The sequence below is a fragment of the Sinocyclocheilus anshuiensis genome, unplaced genomic scaffold (assembly GCF_001515605.1).
Source record: "Sinocyclocheilus anshuiensis isolate Anshui unplaced genomic scaffold, SAMN03320099.WGS_v1.1 scaffold304, whole genome shotgun sequence".
Taxonomy (NCBI): domain Eukaryota; kingdom Metazoa; phylum Chordata; class Actinopteri; order Cypriniformes; family Cyprinidae; genus Sinocyclocheilus; species Sinocyclocheilus anshuiensis.
In genome coordinates this window covers 510525-521036 of record NW_015555737.1, presented here as the reverse complement: position 1 = coordinate 521036, position 10512 = coordinate 510525, and the positions used below count along the sequence as shown (strand labels likewise).

The following is a 10512-nucleotide window of genomic DNA, read 5'->3' as shown; positions in this document are numbered from 1 at the left end:
CAAGCACATGGCTGCACATTTGACAAGTGAGCATGTTAATAAAAAAGGAGCTTTAAGTTGCAATATGTGCAAAAATAAAGCTCAGAATTTAACCATTTCTCAGTCACCCGTACGTTGCATTCATGAGCTAATCAAATAAAACTGTGATATGTAGAGAGGCAGTGACGTGAAACCTGTGAGCATATGTGGAGGTTGGTGCGTGACTGGTGTTTACTACTTTAAAACCCTTTATCCACGCTCTCCCGTTGCCATGTAAGGAGCACGGGTAAATTGGCAGTGCATCAGTCTCAGGAATTATAGCACCATTTCAAGCATGGACATAGGATATGAGCTTGGAGATACTTCAGGCTTTTCTGCGGAATGTAAGGGTTACATCTTAAGTACCTGATGCATGCCGTGCGCTCACAGCAAATGTGTTTTATACACACTAAAGACTGTAAATGTGAACTGTTTCAATGTCCTTTAAAAGAGTTCATAAGTCAAGTAAATAGTCAGTTAGGTGATTTAACATTTGAAATAGCAGTATCTGGTTCTTTTTAGAGAAACTAAAGCAATGAACTGGCTGCAAGTGGCCATCTGCTAATTAATAATGTGATTTACATGAGAGCAAATATTATTTTAATTAGCAAAATTCCAGATTTGTTTCTATCACATTGTGACTGCACCATCAGACCAGTCTTTATGTTCTCTCTGTCCATATTCACTTGAACAAAATTACTTATTTGCCTCTTCTGAATGAATAGTGGGTTTTGAAAAATAATGATTTTCATGTCTTTTATGCCTAACATTTAAAAGGTGATGGAGAGAGTGAGTTAGGGCATAGGACTGGAACATGATGCATGCCAGATTCTAACCCATATCCCTGTATGAACAGCTCTTCAAACAAGTTAAAACAATGTTTAGGTAAATATCTTTCCTCTAAATAAAAAATAACACTAAATCATCTTTGCTAAATATAGTCTGGTAAAAAAAAAACTCAAAATGTATAAAATAAAATAAAAATGTTGCATGCTGAGCTATTACTATTGCTCATACTTGGATTAAAATAAAATGGTGCATGTTGAGCTATTACTATATTGCTCATACTTAGGTTAAAATGAAATGAAATGAAATAAAGGGGGCATGCTGAGCTATTAGGCTAACGATTTTTTAGGTTGATTTTATGAAATTAGTCTTAGAGACAGAGTGATTTTTGGAGCAAAATGCAACAATCCATAATTTTCCAGAACCTCTTGTTATTCCAATTCAAATTCCAATTCAACCTCCTGAGGGTCAGGGATGTAGCAAATGCAATTCAAAATCCAATTTAGAAATGGAAAGGGAGCCAATTCTTAAAATGTGAATATTGCACAACCATATTTTCTATTTAAAAACCCTTAGTCTTAAAACACATATATCTAGGGACAAGAATATCATAGAGACTTGAGGGTCAGCCACAAACCAGATGGTGCAAGTGACTTTTGCTCAGGTAAGCACCCCTCAAGTTTTCCTCAGAAAAGTAGAAATCTAGTTCGCTTTGCTGTCACGCCTCAGAGACCCTGGACTAAATGGTCAGTAGGCACTAATGAAACATTTCAAACTGCAAGTGTGAAATGGTTAATTTGGCTACTTAGATCAGCGAATCAGTCAGCTGTCATCGATCGTCGTGTTTCATCACAATACTGCCTCTAATTTACTTGGCTTTTTTCCTGCAGATATCCACAGTGCACCCTGTATTTAGTTGCATGATTCACAGCTTTAAACAGCCCCTATTATCAATGCTATTGACAGTGCTGTGGAAGGTCTTGATTGAAGAATTGGGCTTTATTCAGAGCTGGAAACCCCATGTGGAAAGCTACGAAATGCAGAGCCTTTCAGGTTGAAGTCATCAGTCTGCTAATGCCTGATTCAATATCGCTTGCGTCAATGCTGGCACGCGGGCTGACGGGCATTCATTTGGCCAACCCTCGGGCCATCTACTCCTGATTCTGTCCTGTGCAGAGAGCACACACTCAAGACCACTCGCTGAATTCGATACCCACAAGAGAGCATGCTCATACCGACTTACAAAAAACACACAAGCAAGCATGAGTTGTCTTGTAGGCATGCATGTGCGCACACACACACACACACACACACACACACACACACACACACACACAAAAGTTGACTCTGAAGTTTTGGAAGAATGGTGGTGGCAGTGATTGAAAGGACTGCAATTTACAGCACTGGCCTAAAGTTTCAGACATGCATTTGTATGGACAAGTAACATTACTGTAATAGGGAAAATGTGTATAATTATCTATATATTACACAGTATTTATACATATTGTTGTATCTGTTGTACTTTAGTTCAAATATACAAATTTAAATGTAAAGAAAAAAAGAATATTCTATGGAAAAAAAATGTAATGGTCCCAAAACAGGCTCTATTTGCTTGTCTTATTTTTTTAGTAATTTTTCATGACATCATAACACATTAAATAAATACCAGCAAAAATTGTTATTAACCATGAAAAACCTGTCAAAACTGTTTTCCATATGGCACAGACCTAAAAGATATGGTTTATTATTTGCTTAAATTTACCCAATAAAGTTCAGTAAACAACTGTGGGAAGATGTTACCAGAAGACCCTGTGTGACACACTGATTATACTTAAATTTAAATGTATGTTTCTCATTCCATGCCATAATTCAAAAGCATTTTGTTTTGTTTAGTTTTTTCTTCACACAATAAATATCTGAAAGATATTCTAACATTAATGAATATTGAAAGACTTCTAACAGTAATTTAATTTTGTGTGTGTGTGTGCGTGCATGCTACTCTGACAGCTTCAATTAACACATACAGGAAGGAACTCAGAGATCAAATGTCAAGTAAAGAGAATTATGAAGAAGAAAAAGTGAATTTAGACTGTCCTGCTATGATACAATAATGCAAACCCCATGCCAATGTGACTCAATGGAGCCTACATGATAAAACACAGAGTGATCTCCGCCTCAGTAGTTCCCTTTTTTGACAGTTCACTCCACAAAAGGCCAAACAGTCGGACAAAACAGTGGGGGAAGAAGATACTTCTAAGACCCACTGAGAACCATTAAAAAAACAAGTTCAAAGTCTGCCTAAGTGGATTACTGTAAAGCTACATGGTGGAGTGATTACAAAGACATAAAAAGAGATCGATGCACACGCAAGAACCCTATCTCCACTCGCTTAAATCTTAATTTGTTGCTTTCATAAGTTGAATATCTTTAATTGCACTGCGGTTGATATCTGTGCTAGCTTTCCCAAAACATTATCTGAGAGATTAGGCAATCTAATTTTGCTGCAAAGAGGATGGAATTGTGTTTAGGTCATCTGTAAAAGCTTCATTTCTGAAACGAGCTCTAAATTGTTGAGAACAGGGCTGTTAAAGACTCTGCCTGTTGAGTTTTGGTGAAACACATTTCTTGGCCAAGCACAGACACAACCACTAGGAATCACCTGCTGAACTTTTAAAATCAAAATGCATTACAGAAATTCCAGATGAAATGGAAAGAATCCAGTGCCTGTCAAAACAGATTTCCATATGACTTAGACCAATTTGATATGGTTTATTATCCACTTCACATACCTACAGCAGATTCCATAAGAATTATAACTTCTCAGAAGAGCGACTTACCTCAGCAGCTGAGAGAAATATTCAAAAGCAAGTTACATTTAAGGAAGATAAACAAATAACAGTCAGAGGCATAAATTCATTCAAGGTCAAGGCCTTTTTCTTGAACTATACATAACAATCTGTTCAGAAAACCCATTTGAAAGCAAAGGGTAAGACCTCAGAAAGATCAATAGCTATTTTTCTGTTCATATGATTTTAAACATCAACAACATGTAGTGATGAGTGGTGCAATAATTACATGAATAAGGCCTTGAAAATGCACTGTTCAGAAACATTTGTTAGTGTGTTGTATACATATGCAGGTGTGAAAACAAAAAGACCCCCAAACTAGACCACACAGCAGAACTCTCTGAACAAGCAAATGACTGTCACACATTTTGTGCCTAATAACAGATTGTCTCCGAAAAGTCTGGCAATTGGCAGAACATCGTCTCAGCAAAGGTTATATTTAGAAATTCACGTTAAATGTCTCTTCTCAAACACAAGTGAACAATCTCTTTACTCTAGTCAGATGTCGATTTCATGTGATATTTGCTGGTAAGCCTGGCCTTTTGTGATGTCTGGATGTAGACAAGTCGATAACAAGGTTCTCACTCATCTACAGATTCAAGCAAATAAGGCGGACAATCTGTAAAAGTGTTTATAGAGAGGGAAAATTAGGAGTTTATTATGTGATAAAGTCTATGCATTCAACTACAGGGCATCAATCAATCAACAAGCCAAAGAAAACAAGATGTTGTTCTTTGTAATGCATACAATGCTGGTTTGATTATGCTTAATCAATTAAACTTTTGGGAGGAATAATGAAATACTAGCACAATTTAATGATTTAAATTACATTTAAATGTTTAATTTCATTGAAAAAATGTTTGATTTTTTTTAATTAATTGTTTTAAATGACCAAAAGGCCAAGTTCTGCCACCAATGCTGTCAAAGTTTTACAAAATTACAGCTGACATCAAACAGGCAAAACATGCTCTAGAGGCATATTACTGTATGAAGGGGTCTTGCTGAGACACTACAATAAAAGTATATTTTCACATTGTCAGTTTTGTCAGACAATCTTAAAGCATACTTCAGATTGTCAGTTTGAAATCGAGTTTACTCCAAACTCTTCAGCAGGCAGCGTGACTCCATGACCTCAGACCTCTGAGAAACACGAATGGCACTGGGAGACAAACGACAGGGCTGGGCCTCCTGTCAACTCCGCGCTGACAAAGCAGCAGACCACACAGGTAGGCAGGGCGAGAGAGAGAGAGAGAATGTGAATGAAAGAACGAGGGAAACATGGACCCGGCACCTCAATCTCCAGTTTAAACAGCAAACCCATGGCCCCATCCATCAGCGTAACAGCAGATAAGCGTGTAAGAGAGCGAGAGGACAGAACAACCTAAACAAAGTAGAGCAAACAAACTTCAACCCGACATTAGCATTTACAGCCTCAGAGGAAACGCTTGGCCTGCAAAACATAACTGAAGTTGACTTTGTTCAAGCACTGTATATGAATTCTCAAGATGAAACAAGATGAAAATGCCTGAAGCATGTGTAGATTAATGAGCAAAGCATGGCTTTCCACTTTTTGGTCAAGAGGGACTTCTCATCCCTTCAAGTCAACGGATCAGGGACTCAATGCATAATAATAGTGTCTATGAACAAATCATTCACTATTATGAATAATTGCACATGAGAAAAAACCCCACTCAGTCAAAGATGTTGGTTATTCATTTATCTTCACTGAGTTTAATTGATGTTCACAGAGCGTATGCTGAAAAATGACATTTTGATAAAAGTGTTATGCACTCTACGACACTGAGACATGCTGAATGTTGAACACTGCCTACAAACTGTGTACATAAATGGTCAATTAAAACAGCATTGCTGGTAAAAATTTTTTTTTTTTTGGTAATGTCACAAAATAAACCCAGCCTGTATCCCCCAGAAGGGGTTTATTTTGAGATAATGACCGGCTAACTGTACATTTTCCTGCTAATTACATTCCTGCTTACCACATAAATACTGTATGGACATATGGACGAGAATTATTGATTTGAGCTGAAATTGTGTTATTTTGCACGAAGAAAGAGGCTGCAGAGTGATACAACTAACATACAACTAGCACAGCTACATCAAAAATTATACAGATTACTGGTTGCGGAGCCTCATAAGTGAGCAAAATGTAAAGCTCTACATAGACAACAACCCTGCATGCTAAAAAATTCCCACAATGGAGACAACTTGCACTTAATTTCAACTGAGTTTGATGTTAGCATGTTGCTAAGCTATTGTGTCACATTCTAATAAAAAAATGCACTGCACACACAAATATTGCATAAAATAATAGATTTTAGATACATTTAATTAAATTCAAGTTTATTTGTATAGCGCTTTTCATGATGCAAATAGTTGCAAAGCAGCTTTACAGAAAATTAAAGTTTCTACATTATATTTAGTAATAGCTTATCAGTGGTGATTATCTCAAGTTGATGTCCATATGACAAATGTACGGTAAAAATCAAGCAGTTAGTAAATGTCATGTAATCAAACAGACGGTGAACACTAATTAACAGCAATGATTATATGTTGATACATCAAATTATTTTATCAATACATCTCAAAAATGAATTTGTCCACCGCATAATACTTTAATAAGCTTTTTGCTATGCTTTATTCAGTTAAAATTAAGATGCCAAACTTTTGGAATTCTCTAAATTCTCTCACTCACCCGCCAGCTTTGTTACCGAGCTTGTTGCAATTAATTATAGAATTAGAAGGCAACATAATTAAGATGCCTACATTTTGGAAGAGACTTTGCATCAGTAGATTACATACAATTAATTTACAATGGTGCTTCCGTACACTGTCAAAAATAATGTGCATAAAACTGTACCTTTATGGGTTAAACAGCTTGTGACTGGGGAACTACCCTCTAAGGTACATCTCTGTAGCTTATCTACCCCTAATGTGTGCATATTAACTTGTATTAGGGGTGAATTGTTCCTTCACAATGAGAGACAAAGTTGTTTTCCGGTACCTTGACTCTCTCTGCTCCTCTCTGGTGGAATCAGCTGCCAACCTCCACCCGAGCTATACAGAAATCATCACAACTTTCAAGCAGCAGCTAAAGAAATACATTTTCCGCCAACACTTAACAACTCCACAATCCTAAAATAATGGGATACCCAGGGGGGGAAAAGTATTCTTCTCTGCTCTAGCTTGTTTCCTAATCTAGCTGTAAATGAGGCATTGTATACTGCAAATGTTGTTGGCTCTGTGATAAACTGTTTATGCTTTTCTATTGCAAGTCGCTTTGGATAAAAGCATCCGCTAGATGCAAAAATGTAAATGTAGATGAAGTACAACTGTGCAACTCTGAGGGCACTGCCCGAGTGACAAGCTAACTGAAACTTTTTATTTCCCCTGACTGTTTAGGGAGCTTATAGTTCTTGGAACAAAGCAATAACCAAGAAAAGAATTACCAAGAACATTCAATCTACTGCTTCTATAATTACTGTTAAAAAGCAGACCATCTCAGACACGAAAAAATGGATTATTCGAAGGCTTCTTGAAGTGCATGAATGATGAAATCTGACGGAAACAGCACATATTCTTTCCCAGCACACATTATTATGGGATGAGTCAGATTTGTGAAGAATATGCAATGGAACTCTCAAACTGTCAAAAAGTTAGACCTTACGAAATGGTTAAGATGACCTTCACTCATCAAATTACAACAGGTTCCTGTTCCTGCACCTGCAGCCTAAATTCTGCTCAGCATGGAATATGCCACTCAAGCTTGAGGCATTTTATGGTACAGCTATAATTCATCCATCAAATAACTGCCGGAACGGACACAAGGTTGCTGTCTGCAGATTTCCGTGTCGTCTCCAGCATCAAACACAAACCGGAGGACTACAGCCAGAATAATGCTTCCCCCTTCTATAGATAGGTACAGTCAGTCATCCGTTACCCCCCAAGATTAGAGGAGAAAGAGAGAGCGGGTCACTTTTATTTCGGGAATCTGAGAGGGGGGCGAGGCGGATAAAAGCGTTGTGGTTTATGGCCAACACTTCCCACCATGTGTGCATCCCTGGAGAGGGTGACGCCGGCAAGCCGGTCCACTTCACCTTTTCCGAAGAACCTGCGGATGCTGTGGTCTCAACTACAACCTATTTCCAGCTCTGCAGCTATGTGATTATACCAATGATCCCTTCTGCTATCGCAAAAGCCTATAAGGGGCAGTATTCCTGTGGCGCCTGTCGGGCAATTCGACACACACTTAATCCTCCTCTGTGTTCATGGAAACAGCCATAGAAAACACATCAGGAGGTCTGGAGATAGAAACACACAAACGTCCGTACAGGCACTGGAAACTTTTGGGAAAGTTTTGTAAATGGAGCTGATTGGGAAAGAAGCTGTCTATGGTAAGGGCTTACTTCTGCTCAAGGTGAAGTCTAGAAACTTTGGAGGTAGGCATGGAGCCCATTGGCTCCAGCCTCGTCTTTGGTGTTTGTGGGGGCATTTTAACATGCGGTTCAATGGGAGCAGCTGGTCTTTCGGAACCGGAGTTGCTGATACAGCTCCTCGAGGTCAAAACCGTTATAACAATATAACAATACATCACTGCCTCTACAGCTGTGGATGCAACACAGCAGGGAAGGCTTGTGGCTTACTCTTATATCCAAAGCTCTATTATATGTCGTATTTATGTGTCCATTCATTAAGCTTACCCAGAATTAGTGTGGATAAGGATTCATGTTTCTAGGTAAAAAGGAAATATGGATTAAACACAAAACGGCAGATGCTATAGCGAGATTTTCCATCCTGTACTTTTAAAGAGGGCAGATTTATTTATATTGCATCAATACTACTCAGAAAACTCCTTATAATTTAGATGCAAGCCAAGAAAACTATTTAAAATGCTTTTACCATCCATACACTATAATGCAAAAGTTTGCTTTTAGTAAAACATTTTTTGAAAGAAATCAATACTTTTATTCAGCAAAGGCACATTAAATTGATTCAAAGGCTTTTATAATGTTACAAAAGATTTATATTCCAAAAATAAATGCTGTTCTTTTCAATTGTCTATTCATCAAAGAATCCTGAAAAAATGTATCACAGTGTCCACAAAAATATTACCCAGGACAGCTGTTTTCAACTTTGATAATACATGAGACGTGCTGATATCGCGTTTGGTCTCGTTCTGTATCGCGTATCTTGTCAGTGTCTGCGCTTGCTTGGCCATTTGTTGTGGAGAAAATAAGGAAAGTGTGTTCAGCTGAATTAATTTAGTATTTTGTTAGACGGGTATTAAAAAGCTTAGTTTACGGCGGCCGTCACGTGAAGGCCACCTCATGTGAAGACCGAAGAGTGTAAAGACCATCGACTCTACCGTGCGAGATAAAAGCGTCTGATAAATGACTAAATAAATAAATAAAATAAAACATGAAGAAATGTTTCTTGAGCACCAAAATCAGCATATCAGAATGATTTCTAAAGAATCATGTGACACTGAAGACTGGATTAATGGCTGCTGAAAATTTAGCTTTGCAAACATAGAAATAAATTACTTTTTAAAAGAATTAATACACATTTTCGTGTTGTCCCGCTTCACATTTGCTGAAAACAGTGGATGCAGTAAGCTGTCTAAGGTTAGTTCACTCTGATGCTTCCTTTGTTTGTCAATACAAAAATGTTTATTAATAAAGGCATGTCAATGCTAATGAAGATGAGACAAGAATAAACGTGCATGTGACAAACAGACAAAAACTATGGCTAAAAAAGCTGTATAAATTAACACTAGCTTACACACCCATCCTAGAAGAACTGCAATGTAGATAATAACTGGCCCTCATGCATTTCAAAGAGAAGTGTCTGCTTTCTTGGATTCACTTTATATTTTATGCTTCCTATGTTTATAAGTCATCTTCACTATGAAAGCCACTTGTTTATTGTGTATATCAGGCTTGTGGATATAAAGTTAGAGACGCTTTTAGAGTCCTCCTTAAATCATTATGAAACTATAAGACTCACAAATAAGGTTTAAAGCAAATATGAGCATCACAATGTCTTCTGAGAAAATCATTATGTGCACTAGAGCCATCAAACATTACAAAGACATAATTACCTCATTCCAAGCTACTTCACAGCTAATGAAACATTAAATTACTCATTATTTCACCACTTTTAATGATTATTAAGCTATGCTAACCAGGAGGAAATCAGCTTCAGATGAGCACAGGAGACAATGGTCACTGGTGTCAAGGATGCAAACCCACCAGCTGGCCTACCCTCATATGGCCAGCTCCCTGTAGTCTATGATCTTAGCTCCAAGATCAGAGACTCAATCTGTGGCAGTCGTCCTATGTGGGACCGTCCACTATTTACTGAGGCCCAACAAAGCTGCTCGTTCTTCATGGGCTCCAAAGAGGACTGCAGATGGCATGGAGAGGCGAGCAGGACAGGCAGTGGAGCCTAACATCACGCCCCAGAAACCTTCCATTTGGATTTGCATCGGAAATCCATCCAATAGAGGATTTGAGATTCTCTCCAGGGATGAAGCCAAGCTTCCCCAATCAAAATAGTCTTACCTTGAATAAATAACTCAAAAACATTCAACGATGTAACAAATTCAAAGTTTGTGCTTATAAAAGTCTACTTTGAAGAGCATCTAGTTCTCAAAAGCTGGTTTTATCGATCACGAAAGCTCAAAAGAGAAAAAGTAGTAAATATTATCACAGGTTTAATGTACTGAAGCACCACCAAGCAGATGCTGCAAATTTACCTTAAAGCCTCTGTGTACCACCACAGTAAACATTTCAATGGAAACAGCAACAGATTCTTCACACCCACCTCCACAATAAGTCTGCAG

General features: G+C 37.9%; 1 protein-coding gene across 1 annotated transcript in view; it reads right to left on the bottom strand.

Annotated features, from left to right (window-relative positions):
• Window positions 1–10512, bottom strand: part of LOC107673140 (tetraspanin-9-like) — a 115445-nt gene that overhangs the window by 79158 nt on the left and 25775 nt on the right. The gene's annotated exons all lie outside the window — the stretch shown is intronic.